Consider the following 17203-nt stretch of genomic DNA (forward strand, 5'->3'; position numbering starts at 1 on the left):
TTAGTGTATGACTAAATTAGCAACACTGATTTCTATACGTTTGCTCAGACTTCAGTGAATAGTAATTAGGTTATAATAAAATGAAATTCAGAACAAATTTAATTTCACATGTTTATTTACATGTCCATTATTCTCATGCTGCATAGCAAGGGGGCCTTTGTACCTCCCTTACTGTTTCTTTCGGAAGCTCTTTTGAAATTTTACCTTCTCAGATGCCACCCCAAGATGGCATTGTGGGACAAACTAAGACAAGAAGAGGCATTTACAGCCAAAAAGAGCTGTCACTTAATTTTTGCATATGTGATTCACTCGACCCCCAGCTTATCACAGTCTTCCTTTCTATGCAGCTGCTAATGTAGAGACCAACGGAGGGAAGTCCACTGTAATGAACTGTCTCAGTTGTTCCAAGTTCTTAGCCTGACTCATAAGGTCCCACACAATCTGGCCTCATTTTTTGCCATTCCTCAGCTCTGGCCAAACTATGCTCCAACTATATGACTACTTTCTATTCATTGAATGAGCCATATTCTTTCTGACCCTCAGTTATTTGCCCTTACGGGTCCCTCTGCCTACAATACTCTTCCTGACCCCTTCTGCCTAGTCAACTCTTTCTTAGTCTTTGGATCTCAATGTCATCCTCTCTAGGAAGACTTTGATTACACTCAAATATTAATTTAGGTGCCTTTCTAAACTTGCTTCCTTACTTAGGTTTGTAATGGCATTTATTACATTGTGTTGTTACGCCTGTTTGCTTGTTAGCCCTCTTCCTCCTCATTAGATCATGGCACTCCCTGAGCCCTGGGACTGTTTATCCTCATTGCATCCCAGTACCCCAAATAGTAAATTCTCAAATAACTGACTGAATGAATAAGGCCACAAGCCACGTGCAGAAACAGAAGACGAGGGATAATTCGTGCCTCGAACAGCTGAGCTCAGTTAATGAGGACTTGCCTGGGCACCTCAGTGTGAGACTGAAAGCCCGAGCGCCCTTGTGCAGGACCCTGCACAGCTGTAAAAGTTTTATAAACAGGACTTAATTGGCTTATATGTAGATGCTGGGTGTTTTGTAAGTTCAGCTGTTTTAGGGGAATCTGTACCTTAAAAACTATTATCAAGGAGAGATTAATTGCTTTGCAAAAGGATCTGCCATGGTAAACCTTTAAATTTCCTGGATCTTAAGTAGTTTGATTAAAGTTTATTTTGATATCTGTTGGGCCCTGTTAGTCATTGTGCCAGTCTGGGGGGATGCAATTATGAATACATTGTAGAGCCTTCATTTAAGGAAGCTATTAAGTCGCAGTACCAGGCAGATTTAATTAAGTGCTAGACAGCACTATTTTGAGGGAGAACTAAGAGAGAAACTATTTCTTCTAATTGGGGGAATGGAAAGACTTAATGGTGGTGTTGGATTCTGAAGATTATGACTCAAATCTCAAGAAAGGCAGATAGGGGAGAGTCAGTATGGCAGCACAAAAGGAATATGGTGAATTTGCTTTCAATTCTGTAGGGCCACTTTTCCTTACCAAAAAAATAAGTGTTGATATAGGATGAAAATTTGCACATGAACTAGTGTTTTTCAAAATGGGGTCATGAAATCAACTTAGAAAGTGGTGACTACTAGTTGTTTTGTTTCTCAAGATTTTTTTAAAGGATTTATTTATTTATTTTAGGGGCGCCTGTGTGACTCAATCAGTTAAGTGTCCGAGTCTTGGTTTCAGCTCAGGTCATGATCTCAGGGTCATGAAATTGACCACCGCCTTGGGCTCCGTGCTCAGCATGGAGTCAGCTTGAGATTCTCTCCCTCTGCTCCTCCCCCACTCACACGAGCTCTCTGCCTCTCAAAATAAATACATAAAGTCTTTTTAAAAAGAGATTTATTTATTTGAGAGAGAGGGAGAGAGAATCTCAAGCAGACTCAGCTGAGTACAGAGACAAGTGGGGCTCAGTCTCACGACCCTGAGATCGCAACCTGAGCTGAAACCAAGAGCTGGACACAACCGACTGCACCATCCAGGTGCTCCAAGATTTAATTTTTTTTAAGATTTTATTTATTTATTTGACAGAGATAGAGACAGCCAGCGAGAGAGGGAACACAAGCAGGGGGAGTGGGAGAGGAAGAAGCAGGCTCATAGCGGAGGAGCCCGATGTGGGACTCGATCCCAGAACTCCCAGAACGCCGGGATCACGCCCTGAGCTGAAGGCAGTCGCATAACCGCTGCGCCACCCAGGCGCCCCTCCAAGATTTAATTTTTAAGTAATCCCTACACCCAAGTGGGGCTCGAACTTCACAACCCTGAGATCAAGAGTCACATGCTCTACAGACTGAGCCAGCCAGGCGCCCCTCTAGTGGTATTTCCAAATGGAGTAGGATAGGAAATAGCAGAGACTAATGCTTAATAAGGGTAAATATGTCTTGGGATAATTTTGTTTCGGTGTGTATGTATATCACTATATGTATCAGTGTTGAGTGAGAGTATAAAATGTATTTCTTACCTTGGTTTGCAGGAAAATAAATCTGAACGCCACTGATGAAAATCAATAGTAAGGGGCTCGGGCATCACACACCCTCTCTCTGGTCTCTCTATTTGGGATGGGTGCAGTGAAGCATACTAGTTTAATTATTTTCCCAATGGCCTCTTGTAGCTAATGGCAAAGTAAATTAGCTCCTTTCTTTCTTTTTACTCTTGAGGCTATCTTACTATTCAGTTGGCGATTCTTCCCCCTTGCAGATGATTCCTCCTAATGTGTAAATAGCAAAGATTCTAGGGATCTGGAAGTTAGTTATTTTGGAGCTGGCCATTTACCCTCATGGGCTCAGAGCCCATGTGTTAGTTCCTTATTGTCCACTAGGTGGTACTGTGAGGGGCCGGTAATCGCAAGTTTTCCTCTCTCTCGACTCCAGCTTGTTTTGAAACCAGCAGATAGGTATACTTAGGCAGAAAATCTTTTCTCTTCAGGCTCCCGGGCATTCCAGCACAGGGTGTCTAGATGTCCCTCCCCTCCCCAATTATAACCTGGTCCTACAAATTGAGGAGGGTAGAGAATCTGGGATCGAGAAGGTACAATTTTTTTGGTCAGTATTGCCATCTCTCAAAAGAGATCAGAAATGCTTTACATTCCCCCATGGAAATCAAAGAAGATGTGGAACTGCAGTGGAAAGAATGGAGGTTATACCCCCAAAACAATAACTGGCTTCATGGGGGTAATGGAATTGGCTGGGAGGAGGGGAGGAAGAAGATGTTAAAGGATCTTTTCCTTGGGGGGTGCTTGGGTGGCTCGGTTGGTTAAGCAGAGTTGAGCGTCTGTCTTCCGCTCAGGTCATGATCCCGGGGTTCTGGGATGGAGCCCACATTGAGCTCCCTGCTCCTGGTGGAGCCTGCGTCTCCCTCTCCCTCTGCCTACCGCTCCCCCTGCTTGTTCTCGCTCTCTGTCAAATAAATAAAATCTTTGGGGAAAAAAAAAGAACAAGTTATAAAGATTTTGTTTCTGGGGTGCCTGGCTGGCTCAGTTGGAAGAGCATGAGACTTTTTTTTTTCCAGAGATTTTATTTATTTAGGGGCGCCTGGGTGGCTCAGTTGGTTAAGCATCTGCCTTCAACTAAGGTCAGGATCCCAGGGTCCTGGGATTGAGCCCCACATCGGGCTCCTTGCTCAGTGGGGAACCTGCTTCTCCCTCTCTCTGCAGCTCCCCCTGCTTGTGCTCTCTCTCTCTGTCAAATAAATAAGTAAAATCTTTAAAAAAAAAACAACAAAAATTTTTTTAAAAAAGGATCCCTTCCTTGGGAAAGCAACAAGTCATAGAATTTGATTGTATTCAGTAAACATTTTTCAAGAGTTTTATAGGCCAGGAGAACACAAAGTTGAATAAATTTTGGTACCTACTTTCTCAAAGCTCAAGAAAAACGAAAGGACAACACTCAACGATAACACAGTGTGATAAATAGGGGCATACACAGGGCACTGTGGAAGCAGAGAAGGGACCCCTACGTCAGTTGTGGTGGGGGGGGCAGGGAGATGGTCATCAGGGACGGTTTCCCAGAGGAGATGGCACCTAGGCTTTCCTCCTGCAAAGATGGATGGGAGCCCTCCAAATCCACAAGGTTCTGCTGTACTCAGGCCCCCCGGTGACTTCATTCACTCCTGTGATTTCAACAACTACCGCTGTGCTAATAACTCTCAATGTTTCCCTGCCCAGTCATCTCCAAAACCTGCCCATCCGGGGTCTCCTATTTGTATGTCGTTGTTTAAATTCAACTTGTCTAAAACCAAGCACTGAAATAGACCCAAGGCTATTGATTTTTATAGTAATCATGTGATTTTTATCCTTACTCATTATCGGGGTGGATATCGCTTCCTGTATGAATTACTGTAAAAGCACACGAGCCGGTCTCCAACTTAGATCTCTCTCCACCGCCCATTCCCCAGTCTGTCCTACACACTTAGATCTTCAACAAGATTTCTCTTCCTTAAGTCCAACGTTCATGGTATCATTTCATCGGACAACAACTGTTAGAGGTTCCCTTTGGTCTACCCAATGGAGACCAAGTTCCTTTACCCAATAGTCAAGGCAGTTGCTATGGTCTAAATATTTGTGCTGCCTGCACCCCTCCATTCATGTTGAAATTCTAACCCCCAAACGTGATAGTATTAATAAGTGGGGACTTTGAGAGGTGATTAGGATTTGAGAGTGGAGCCTTCTGAATGGGATTGGTGCTCTTATAAAAGAGACCCCACAGGGCTCCCTAGACCCTTCCACCATGTGAGGTTACAGGAAGTCTGTGACCTGCAGGAGGGCCCTCACCTGACCATGCTGGCGACCTGATCTCGGACTTTCAGCCTCCAGAATTGTGAGCAGTAAATTTCTCTTGTTTATAAGCTACCCAGTCTGTAGTATTTTGTTATAGAGCCTGCGTGGTTTAAGACAGCACACCCTGTTCTGGTCCTGAATGACTCTTTCTATCTTTATATTCTATGATTTCCTTAAATGCCTTTTACAGCCAAACTCATCTACTCAATGTTTATTTCCTGAATATAGCTTATGCTTTTCTACCTCGGTGTCTAAGTTTGCTCTCATGATGCTATCTATGTTTGGATAACATTAAAGGCAGAAAATATACATGATGACTTACGTTTTAATATATAAAGAGCTCTTGCAAATCAATAAGAAAAGACAACCACTCTAATAGAAAAAATGGCAAAGTACATAAACAGACAATTCCAATCGATATGGTTGGATTTAAATGTACCACCATACTACTGTATGTTTTTTATTTGTCCTATCTATTTTTGTTCCTATTTTCCTGCTGATCTTGGATTGAGTATTTTTAGTAGTTCATTTTATCTTCTCTTATTAACTATATATATATATTTCAGTAGTTGCACTAAGGCTTACTATATGCATCTTTAATTTACCACAGATTACCTTCAAATAATATTATATGATTTCATGTGTAATGTAAAAACTGTATAGTGGTATACTTCCATTTTCCCTTTGCACATCCTTTCTGCTATCGTTGTCATACATTTACTTCTACATATATCCCACTGTGTATTATTACTATTTTTGTCTGAAAGAATCTATTATTTATTTATTTATTTTAAAGATTTTATTTATTTATTCAACAGAGATAGAGACAGCCAGCGAGAGAGGGAACACAAGCAGGGGGAGTGGGAGAGGAAGAAGCAGGCTCATAGCGGAGGAGCCTGATGTGGGGCTCGATCCCATAACGCCAGGATCACGCGCTGAGCCGCAGGCAGACGCCTAACCGCTGTACCACCCAGGCGCCCCTACTTATTTATTTTAAGTAATCTCTACACCCAACGCAGGGCTCAAACTCACAACCCCAAGATCAAGAGTCACATGCTCTACTGATTGAGCCAGCCCAGTACCCCAAAGAGTCAATTATCTTTTAAACAACTTTTTAAAAATGTCTTTTGTAGTTACCTACATATTTACTATTTCCATTCTCTTAATTTGTGTTGAGCTCAGTTTCCATTTGGTATCATCTTTCTTCCATCTGAAGAAACTCCTTTGACATTTCTGGTAATGTAAGTGATAAATTTTTTCAGCTTTTGTTTGTCCTTAAAAATTTCTATTTTTGTCTTCATTTTTACATCCACCGGAAATACTATTGTAGGTTGACACTTTTTTCATTTAGCACTTTAAAGGTGTCATTTCATTGTCTTCTGTCTTGAATGTTTCTGATGATAAGTTCATGCTTATACTTGTCTTTGTGTCAATATTTATATCTTTTTCTCTGTCTTCTTTTCAGATTTCCTTCTTATCACTGGTGTTCAGCAATTTGATTATGCTGTATCTAGGTATAATTTTTTTGTGTTTATTCTGGTTTATCAAATTATTTGGATCTGGGTGTTGATATTTTTTCACTAAATCTTGTGAAATTTTTGCCATAATTTCTGCAAATATTCTTTTCTGCTCCCTTTGTCTTCCAGTGCTCCGAATTACATGTGTGGTAAAATGCTTGATATCATCCAACAGATCACTGAGGCTCTGCTTATTTCCCCTCCAGTTTTCTTTTCTCTCTGTGCTTCAGTTAACATAGTTCTTATTTCTATGTCTTCAAGTTCACTGATCTTTCCAATTTCATCATCTAATTTTCCGTTAAGGCCATACAACAGTATTTTTCATTTCTCTTGTCTAGTCTTTTTATATCTTTCCTCATTGGATTTATGGTTTTCTTTAAATATTTGAACTTATAACAGATGTTTTGAAATCTTTACCTATTAATTGCATGATTTCTGTCATTTCTGGGTCTGCTTTTACTGTCTAGTTTTTCTCCTGGCTATAGATCACATTAAAAAAATTTTTTTTTTTGCTTATTTATCTGTTTATTTATTTGGTGGTTGAGAGGAACATGTTTATTAGATGCTGGACATTGTAAATGTTACGTTGTGGAATTTCTGGATTTTATTGTCTTTCTTGAAGATAAGTATTGGGCTTTATTCTGACAGGCAGCTAATTTACTTGCAGATCGACTTGATACTTTTGAGGCAGGTTTTTAAACTTTGTTAGGGCAGGTCTAGAGTAGCTTTACTCTTGGGTTAGTAGGAGTCCATTCCTAAGGCATAGCTTTTTGGAGGTAGCTAATGAATGCTCTGACTATTTGACACAGTCTCTCCAGTCTGACTCGTTAGAACTCTAATTTCTTCTATGCCTGTGTAAGCTCCAGTAATCATTCACTTTATTATAATTCTCCTACAGTTGTTCTTTACCTGGTAGTTGATTTTTGGCCATTTTCAAGGAGTCTCCCTTCTCATGCCATGCACGTGCAGCCTCCTGTTCAGCCAAAGACTCACAAGACCACTATGCAGATTTGTGGAGCTCTTTCTTTGCATAGCTCCCTTCTCTCTAGTACTCTCTCACAGAATCCAGCAAAACCACTGTGCTCTGCTTGGATTTCCCATCCCTGTGCTATAGAGTCTGAAGAGAATCTATGGGCAGATAGTTGGGATAATTGGAAGGTGCACATACTTTGTTTTTTCCTTTTCTGTTAGGGGTCACAATCTTATGCTGCCTTTGCCCAATGTCTTATTTTTTTTTTAAAGATTTTATTTATTTATTCATTCAACAGAGATAGAGACAGCCAGCAAGAGAGGGAACACAAGCAGGGGGAGTGGGAGAGGAAGAAGCAGGCTCATAGCAGAAGAGCCTGATGTGGGGCTCGATCCCACAACGCTAGGATCATGCCCTGAGCCAAAGGCAGACGCCCAACCACTGTGCCACCCAGGCGCCCCTGCCCAATGTCTTAAACCAGTAATTTCGTATATTTTGTGCGGTTTTCTAGGGGTGCGTGTGTGTGTGTGTGTGTGTGTGTGTGTATTGTGAGGGCTAGTCTGATGCCAGTTACTTTGTCATAGTCAGAAATAAGAAGACAATTCAATTTTCACTTGATATAGAATTCTAGGTTGACATTTTTTTCTTAGTACTTCAAAGATGTCATTCCATTGTCTTCTGACTTGTATTGTTATCTTTGTGTTCTTATATGTGATGTTTCTTTATCAGAAATGAAAAATAAAACAACCAGATACACTTTACTCTTATTAAGAAAAAAAAGAGCTCAGTGTGGTAAGTTTCAGGGAAATGGGTACATTCATACTTCTGGTGGTATAAATTGTCAAAGTGTTCTTGTGGGGACAATCTGACCTAAGATACTAATGACCTAAAATATTTTTCTAGGCACATAGGAGAATAAATATATATAGAAGAACTTTGTAATTAAAAAGAAATAAGAGTCCGTTCCCACGTGCATCTGCAGTTCAAAATGTCCACCCATCCCCCTCAACTAAGCCCTCCAACCCCAATAACCCCCAAGTCTTCTTTGATGTGAATATTGGAGGGAAGCAAGTTGGTTGAACTGTCTTAGAATTGTTTGCAGGTATTGTATCCAAAACTGCAGAAAATTTTTGTGCCTTGTGTACAAGAGAAAAAGGCATTGGATTCACCACTGGGAAACCTCCCCATTTTGATGGATGCCCTTTCCATTGAATTATTAAGAAATTTAGGGGTGCCTGGGTGGCTCAGTTGGTTAAGTGGCTGTCTCCAGCTCAGGTCGTGATCCCAGGATCCTGGGATTGAGCCCCACGTTGGGCTCTCTGCCTGCTTCTCCCTCTCCTTCTGCCTGCTGCTCTGCCTGCTTGTACTCTCTCTCTGTTGAATAAATAAATAAAATCTTTAAAAAAAAAGAAAAAAGAATTTATGATTCAGGGTGTAGACTTCTTTTTTTTTTTTTTTTTAAAGATTTTATTTATTTATTTGACAGAGAGACAGCCAGCGAGAGAGGGAACACAAGCAGGGGGAGTGGGAGAGGAAGAAGCAGGCTCATAGCGGAGGAGCCTGATGTGGGGCTCGATCCCATAACGCGGGGATCACGCCCTGAGCCGAAGGCAGACGCTTAACCGCTGTGCCACCCAGGCGCCCCCAGGGTGTAGACTTCTTATATCAAAATGGGACAGAGAGAGAAAGTGTTTATGGTGAAAGTTTTGAGGATGAAAATTTCTTTTTATTTATTTATTTATTTGTGTGTGAGAGAGAGAGAGACAGACAGAGAGCATGAGAGGAGAGAGAGAAGCAGACTCCCCACTGAGCAGGGTGCCCAATGCAGGGCTGGATCCCAGGACCCTGAGATCATGACCTGAGCCAAAGCCCGATACCCAACTGATTGAGCCACCCAGGCACCCCCAAACTTTCCTTTTTTTCTTTTAAAAAATATTTATGTATTTATTTTAGAGACAGCACTAGCATGAGTGGGGGGAGGTGTGGGGGAGAGGGAGAAGGAGAGAGTCTCAAGCAGACTCCCACTAGATGTGGAGCCGGAGGTGGGGCTTGATTCTCCAACCCTGAGATCATGACCTGAACTGAGATCCAGTCAGAGGTTTAAGCGACTGAGCCACCCTGGTGCCCTGAAGATGAAAATTTCTATTATAAGCACGGTCAGGGAGGTTTAATGAGCATGGCAAATGCAGGCTGCAATACAAATGGTTCTCAGTAGTTTCGACTCTTCATTTGGATGCGAGACAGGTGGTATTTAGCCAAGTAATTAAAGGAATGGGTGGGGCAAGGATACTGGAAAATGTAGAAGTGAAAGGTGAAAAACCTGCCAAATTGTGCATTATTGCAGAATGAGGAGAATTGAAGAAAGGGGATGATTGGAGCCTATTCCCAGAAGACGTTCTGGTGACCATCATCCAGATTTCCCTGAGGATGCAGACATAGCTTTAAAAGATGTAGATAAAATTTTACTGGTAACAGAAGACTTTAAAAACATCAGAAATACTTTTTTCAAATCCCAGAACTGGGAGATGGCCATTAAAAAATACAGAAAAGTTTTAAGGTATGTGGAAGTTTCAAAGACTGTTGTTGAGAAAACGGATAGATCGAAGCTTTAAACTGCATGCTGAATATTGGTGCTTGTAAACTGAAGATATCACACCGGCCGGGAGCAATTGACAGTTGTTCGGAGGCTCTTGAAATCGACCCATTGAATACCAAAGCATTGCATGTGAGCTGTCGGGGACAGCAAGGATTAAAAGAATACCATCACCCTCAGGGGCAGCCCTGTTGGGACCCCTCTCACTCTCGAGAGCTTTTTCTGTATCTTCACTTAATAAACTTCTATTGCTTTACTCCAAAAAATAAAAATAAAAATAAAAAAGAAATAAAAGAATACGATCAAGCTGGTCCTGGAAGATAAAGCTATCCAGGCAGAATTGCTGAAAGTCAAACAAAAGATAAAAGCACAGAAAAATAAAGAAAAGGCAGCACATACAAAATTGTTTGCCTAATAAGGAATTCAGTTTTACTTAAATATTATGCGTTGATTGTATAAAGGCAATAAGAAATTTTAAAGTTTTTTTTTTTTTTTAAGATTTTATTTATTTATTCGACAGAGAGAGAGACAGCCAGCGAGAGAGGGAACACAAGCAGGGGGAGTGGGAGAGGAAGAAGCAGGCTCATAGCGGAGGAGCCTGATGTGGGGCTCGATCCCAGAACGCCGGGATCACGCCCTGAGCCGAAGGCGGACGCCTAACCGCTGTGCCACCCAGGCGCCCCTAAAGGTTTTTGTCTGTTATATATGATCCCTGATATGTTTCCTTTGATACTTCAGTTTCCCATATTTACAGTTTAGGAATACTGATAAGGGTTTACTCTTAAAAAAAAAAGTGTTAGATGGGAGCCTGGGTGGCTCAATCGTTAAGCCTCTGCCTTCAGCTCAGGTCATGGTCCCGGGGTCCTGGGATGGAGCCCCACATCGAGCCCCACATTCCTCTCCCACTCCCCCTGCTTGTGTTCCCTCTCTTGCTGCTTCTCTCTCTCTGTCAAATAAATAAATAAATAAATAAATAAATAAATAAATCTTTTTAAAAAAGTGTTATAAAAAACAAACCAATATGGGGCACCTGTGTGTCTCAGTTGTTAAGCATCTGGCCTTTGGCTCAGGGCGTGATCCCAGAGTCCTGGGATCTAGCCCCGCATCGGGCTCCCTGCTCTGCTGGGAGCCTGCTTCTTCCTCTCCCACTCCCCCGGTTTGTGTTCCCTCTCTCACTGGCTGTCTCTCTCTCTCTGTCAAATAAATAAATAAAATCTTAAAAAAAAAAAACCACAAACCAATAAACCCCACAAAAAACCAACCAACCAACAACCAAACAAGAAAACCCAAACCAAAATCATGATTACATTTATATAAAATACAAAAATAAGCAAGACTAAGTACTGTTAGAAGTTAAGATGGTGGTTACATTTGGGAGTAGTGACTGAAAGGGGACACAAAGGAAACTTTTGAGATGCTAGATATATCTATATCTATATCTATATAGATATATATAGATATAGATATATTTTTAGATTTTATTAGTTTGAAAGAGCGAGAGCCACAAGCTGGGGGAGCAGCCGGCACAGGGAGAAGCAGACTCCCTGCTGAGCAGGGAGCCTGATGCAGGACTCAATTCCAGGACCCTGGGATCGTGACTTGAGCCGAAGGCAGATGCTTAACTCACTGAGCCACCCAGGTGCCCCTGATATATATATTTTTTATCACGATTTTGTAGTTATACCATAAAAACGCCAAAACAAAGAAGGAAAAACTTGGTCACTTTTAGAGGTTTCTAGGTTATTAACTAAATATTCCTAAAAATGTATAAATAAAAAATCAAACATATATTCTAACCCCTAAAGGACTGTATTTCAGGGTTACATAATAATTAACAAGGGAAAAAATTTTTTTTAAGTGGGCTTCACGCTGGGAGTGGAACTCATGACCCTGAGATCAAGAGTCAGATAACTGAGTGCAACACCGCCCCCCCCATCCCGGGCACACTGGGAAATTTCTTTTTTTTTTTCCTTAAAGATTTTATTTATTTATGTGACAGAGATAGAGACAGCCAGCGAGAGAGGGAACACAGGCAGGGGGAGTGGGAGAGGAAGAAGCAGGCTCATAGCGGAGGATCCTGACGTGGGGCTCGATCCCATAACGCCGGGATCACGCCCTGAGCCAAAGGCAGACGCTTAACGACTGAGCCACCCAGGCGCCCCGGGAAATTTCTTTTTTTTTAAAGAAAAATCACAGCTAACAAGTTCAGAAGGAATTACGGAATTAGAAAATCACCAGCTTGGGAGATACAGGTTTTATAGGGCTCGAAGTTTAGGTATTTTGAAAGATCCTTTTAAGTAGAATACATACTTTTGGAACAAATTAGTTACAGCACTTTGGAAAGGATTCATGTAGGCGAGGGGCCCTGAAACTGAAAATCCATTAGCTTCGTGGTAAGTCTCCTCTGCCGAGTTCTGCCGGGCCCGACTCTTCCCACAGCCTCCAGTGATCTCTCAGGGAAATTTTTCACAAGATCAAATGTCTTAGATAATCTATTGATTGCATTTATGTATTTATTTTTCTTAGTGAGATGCTCTGGAACCTAAATTGTGCCTGTTGGTCTGGACTAGCTGCTCTCCGGACTGGCTCCATAGTTGATATCCTGGGACTTCCCTCTGTCATCATCACAGGGATGATTTTCACCTCTCTTGTGTGAATTCCTATGTCCTTGATCTCAGGTCTTCCTCTTTCTTGGCTTACTTCCTCTTTCTGGTGGAGAACAGCTTTACTGAGAAAAGGCACATAGGAGATAAATTGTTTGAGAGCTTACACTCATGAAGATGCCTTTCTTTATTCTACTCTCACACTTAGTTTATTGTTTGGGTATCAGACTCTAGATTGAAAATAATTTCCTTCAGAATTTTGAAGGCATTCTTTATTTTCTGGCTTCAGTTTGTTCTTGTTTTGTTTTGTGTGTGTGTGTTTTAGAAAATTTGCTCTATTTAAAAAGTGTATATAATATACCCCATGATATAAAATTCTAAACATAGTAGATTTTAAAAGGATCATAATGAAAAATATAGATATCTATTTTCTTTTCCTATGTATACCTTTTGTACATTTATTGTCTTTTTTTTTAAGATTTTATTTATTTATTTGACAGAGAGAGAGACAGCCAGCGAGAGAGGGAACACAAGCAGGGGGAGTGGGAGAGGAAGAAGCAGGCTCATAGCGGAGGAGCCTGACATGGGGCTCGATCCCATAACGCCGGGATCACGCCCTGAGCCAAAGGCAGACGCTTAACGACTGAGCCACCCAGGTGCCCCTTGTACATTTATTGTCTTTTCTTAGGTTTGCATTTTTCTTTATTTTACAATCTGATTCATACTCACAGTAAAAACATTTTAAATATCATAGACAGGTATAAAGCAAAAAGTAGAAATTCCCTTCTCTCCATCCGCTCCTCAGATACTGGTAAATACCCTTTCACACTTTCAACCACCTGGATATATTTTTGGTTTTTGCATAAATGGTTCCACATTATACATGTTGTTCTGTAACTTATTTTTTTCCCTGAATACTGTAATGGAAATCTTTCATGAAACTACATTTACAGCTACTTCGTTCCTTTTTTTTTTTTTTTTAAAGATTTTATTTATTTATTTGACAGAGATAGAGACAGCCAGTGAGAGAGGGAACACAAGCAGGGGGAGTGGGAGAGGAAGAAGCAGGCTCATAGCAGAGGAGCCTGATGTGGGGCTCGATCCCATAACGCCGGGATCACGCCCTGAGCCGAAGGCCGACGCTTAACCGCTGTGCCACCCAGGCACCCCTACTTCGTTCCTTTTTAAAAATGATTTTATTTGTTTATGTGAGAGAGAGAAAGCACACAGGGGCAGAGTGGGGTAGGGGAAGGGGCAGAGGAAGAAGCAGATACCCTGCTGAGCAGGGAGCCCAATACGGTGCTCCATCCCAGGACCCTGAGGTCATGACCTGAGCTGAAGGCAGCCGATCAACTTGCTGAGCCAGCCAGGTGCCCCTACTTGATTCTTTTTAATGCTTGTACTTTATTCGTTTATTTATCACTATCTGTTTAGCCAGTTCCCTCATGATGGCTATTCAAGGTATTTCCAATATTTTATTAATAAAAATAATGCTGCAACAAACATGTTAATAGCTTATTTAGACAAATGAGGTTATTATATTGACTTACAGATCCTACACTCCTTTTAAAAATCAGATTTTTAAAAAGATTTATTTATGTCTTTTAGAGAGAGAGAGAGAGAGCTCGTGTGTGAGTGGGGGAGGGGTAGAGGGAGAGAAAATCTCAAGTGGACTCCACTGAGCACGGACCCCCCCCAACCAGGGGCTCAACTGACTGAGCCACCCAGGTGCCCCTAAAAATCAGATGTTTTTAATGAAAGTTGAAGTATTGAAAATCACTAATGCAATAATGTGGGTAATGTGTGAATTCGAAGGGAAAGAATCAGGGTTTTAGCAATCCTATTTTTATTAAGTAATATTCATGTCAACAAACCGGAAAGCCATGTAAAACTGAGTCTTTGTAAAGACTAGGACTGAGCTGGTGAGCCTTCTCCAGACTAAGGCTGCCTCCTCAAGGGCATTTCTCTCAAGGGCTCCACTCAATTTCCTAGACACGTCCTTTCTGTTCCACGCTCAGAAGCTGCCTGGTTATCTCAGTTCACTTTTAACTATCAGACCCGTTTGGCAGCAGGTGAAGTACATTTTTAAGATCTAAGATGCTTCTAACAAAATTTTCTGTCTTCGATGTTGCGTTGAGAAAACAGATGCCATTTGATTCCCAATCCGCTGTCCATGACCTGTGTTTTCTCTTTGAAATCTTCAGGATCCTCTCTTTTTTTTTTTTTTTTAAGATTTTATTTATTTATTTGACAGAGATAGAGACAGCTAGCGAGAGAGGGAACACAAGCAGGGGGAGTGGGAGAGGAAGAAGCAGGCTCATAGCAGAGGAGCCTGATGTGGGGCTCGATCCCAGATCGCCGGGATCACGCCCTGAGCCGAAGGCAGGCGCTTAACCGCTGTGCCACCCAGGCGCCCCCAGGATCCTCTCTTTAAGGTGATGATGTGATTGGTGTATTTTTGTATTATTTGCTTGATAATTTCTTCCTTCCTATATCTCTGTTCTCCTTTCTAATATTGAATCTCTCTTGGACTGATACTTGAGTTTTTATGGCTTTTCACTCCTTTTTTTTTAAGATTTTATTTTTTTTTAAGGTAATCTCTACACTCAACATGGGGCTCGAACCCACAACCTCAAGACCAAGAACCACACACGTGCCTCTGTGCCTTTTCATCCTATTGCCAGTCTTTTTGTTCTTTCTTGGAGATTTCATGCACTTTAATTTCCAACTTTTCTAAGAGAATGTTTTTATTTTGGCTATCATATTTTTAATTTCCATGGCTTCTTTCTTCTCTTTCTTTTTTTTTAAAGATTATTTATTTATTTATTCGACAGAGAGAGACAGCCAGTGAGAGAGGGAACACAAGCAGGGGGAGTGGGAGAGGAAGAAGCAGGCTCCCAGTGGAGGAGCCCGACGTGGAGCTCGATCCCAGGACTCTGGGATCACGCCCTGAGCTGAAGGCAGACGCTTAACGACTGAGCCACCCAGCTGCCCCCCCCCATCTTCTTTTATTTCTTAATAGTATCCTGGGGGCACTTGGATGGCTCAATCAGCTGGGCTTTCGACTTGATTTTGACTCAGGTCACGATCTTCAGGTTGTGAGATGGAGCATGCTTTGGGGGGGGGGGGTCCGCGCTCAGCAGGGAGTCTGCTTCTCTCCCCCTCCCTCTCCCTCTGCCCCTCTCCCGGCTTGCACGTGTATGCACATGCCCTCTCTCTCTGTCAAATAAATAATTCTTCTAAAAAAAATAGTATCCTATACTTGTTTCATGGTATTATTTTTTATCATTCTGAAGGTATGGAATATATATATATATATATATATTCCTGTTGTTTAGTCTCTTTTTCCAAGCCCCGCCTCTCCCTTTTTGTTTGTGTTTTGGTCTCAGTTTTCCATATTGGAAACTTTTCTCAGATTATCTTGTGAATTGTGAACTGTGACTCTTCCATTTATCTGTGAGAGTGTGGAACTAAAAAACGCCCAAAAAACAATTAGAAGCTCTCTGTGTTCCAGAGGCATGTTGACAGATGAATGTCTTTTCTTTTTTTTAAGATTTCATTTATTTATTTGACAGATAGAGAGACAGCCTGATACGGGTCTTGATCCCAGGACCCTGGGATCATGACCTGACCTGAAGGCAGACGCTTAACAACTGAGCCTCCCAGCGTCCCAATAGATGAGTTTCACTGTGGGGTGAGCAGGCAGTGAGTTGGCTTTTTGTTGAGGGGAACCCAGCTATCAGTAGCTGTAAGTTTCTCTGGAGCTATTCAGTCTCTCCAGAGAGCTCTCCAGTTTTCTGTGCGGTGGGTAAAGCTGTGGCTGCTAGCGTGCCAGCAGCTGGGAAGGAAAAGGGGTCTCATTCTTCAGCGTAGCAACTGTGATAGGCACAAAAAAATGCACCTCACAAGACACATTCACTTTCTAGTCCCCAGAACCTGTGAATATTACATAGCAAGAGAGTGACTATTTCCTTGTATGGAAAGAGGTGATGAAATTAATGATCTGAAGAAGAGTTTATCCTGGGTTACCTGGGTGGAAGCTAAATGTAATTACACATATCGTTACGGGAGAGAGGCAGGGGAAGATTAGACGGAGGTCTGCATGGAGGAGATGGCCATGTGAAGCTGGAGGCCGAAACTGGAGTGATGTGGCCATCAGCCAAGGAACATCTAGACCCACCGGAGGCTGGGAGAGGCAAGGGACAGATTCTTCCCTAGAGACTTTGGCGGGTATGTGACTGCTGACACTTTGCTTTTCAACTTTTGTTCTCCAGGCTATGAGAGAATAAATCTCTGTTGTTTTAATGCCACCAAATTTATGGTAATTTGAGAGTGCAGCCACGGGAAATGAATACAGTGACCTTCACTTAAACTCCTGTTTACAGTCTGATTTCATGTCCTGCCCTCCTCTGGGTCCTCTGGCTCAATTTCTTTTTTTTTTTTTCTTTCTTTCTTTCTTTCTTTCTTTCTTTCTTTCTTTCTCTCTCTTCCTTCCTTCCTTCCTTCCTTTCTTCCTTCCTTCCTTCCTTCCTTCCTTCCTCTTGAAGATTTTGTCTATGTATTTGACAGACAGAGAGAGAGAGAGCACAAGCAGGGGAAGCAGCATGCAGAGGGAGAAGCAGCTCCCTGCTGAGCAGGGAGCCTGACAACAGGGCTGAATCCCAGGACCCAGGAATCATGACCCGAGCCAAAGGCAGCCGCCCAATGACTGAGC

The 17203-nt window shown here is 41.9% G+C and overlaps 1 pseudogene; it reads left to right on the plus strand.

Moving 5' to 3' along the window:
* The first annotated feature begins 8100 nt into the window (after positions 1–8100).
* Positions 8101–10301, plus strand: LOC113255868 (peptidyl-prolyl cis-trans isomerase D-like; annotated as a pseudogene).
* The last annotated feature ends 6902 nt before the right edge of the window (positions 10302–17203 follow it).

This window comes from Ursus arctos, unplaced genomic scaffold (genome assembly GCF_023065955.2).
Source record: "Ursus arctos isolate Adak ecotype North America unplaced genomic scaffold, UrsArc2.0 scaffold_21, whole genome shotgun sequence".
Lineage (NCBI taxonomy): Eukaryota > Metazoa > Chordata > Mammalia > Carnivora > Ursidae > Ursus > Ursus arctos.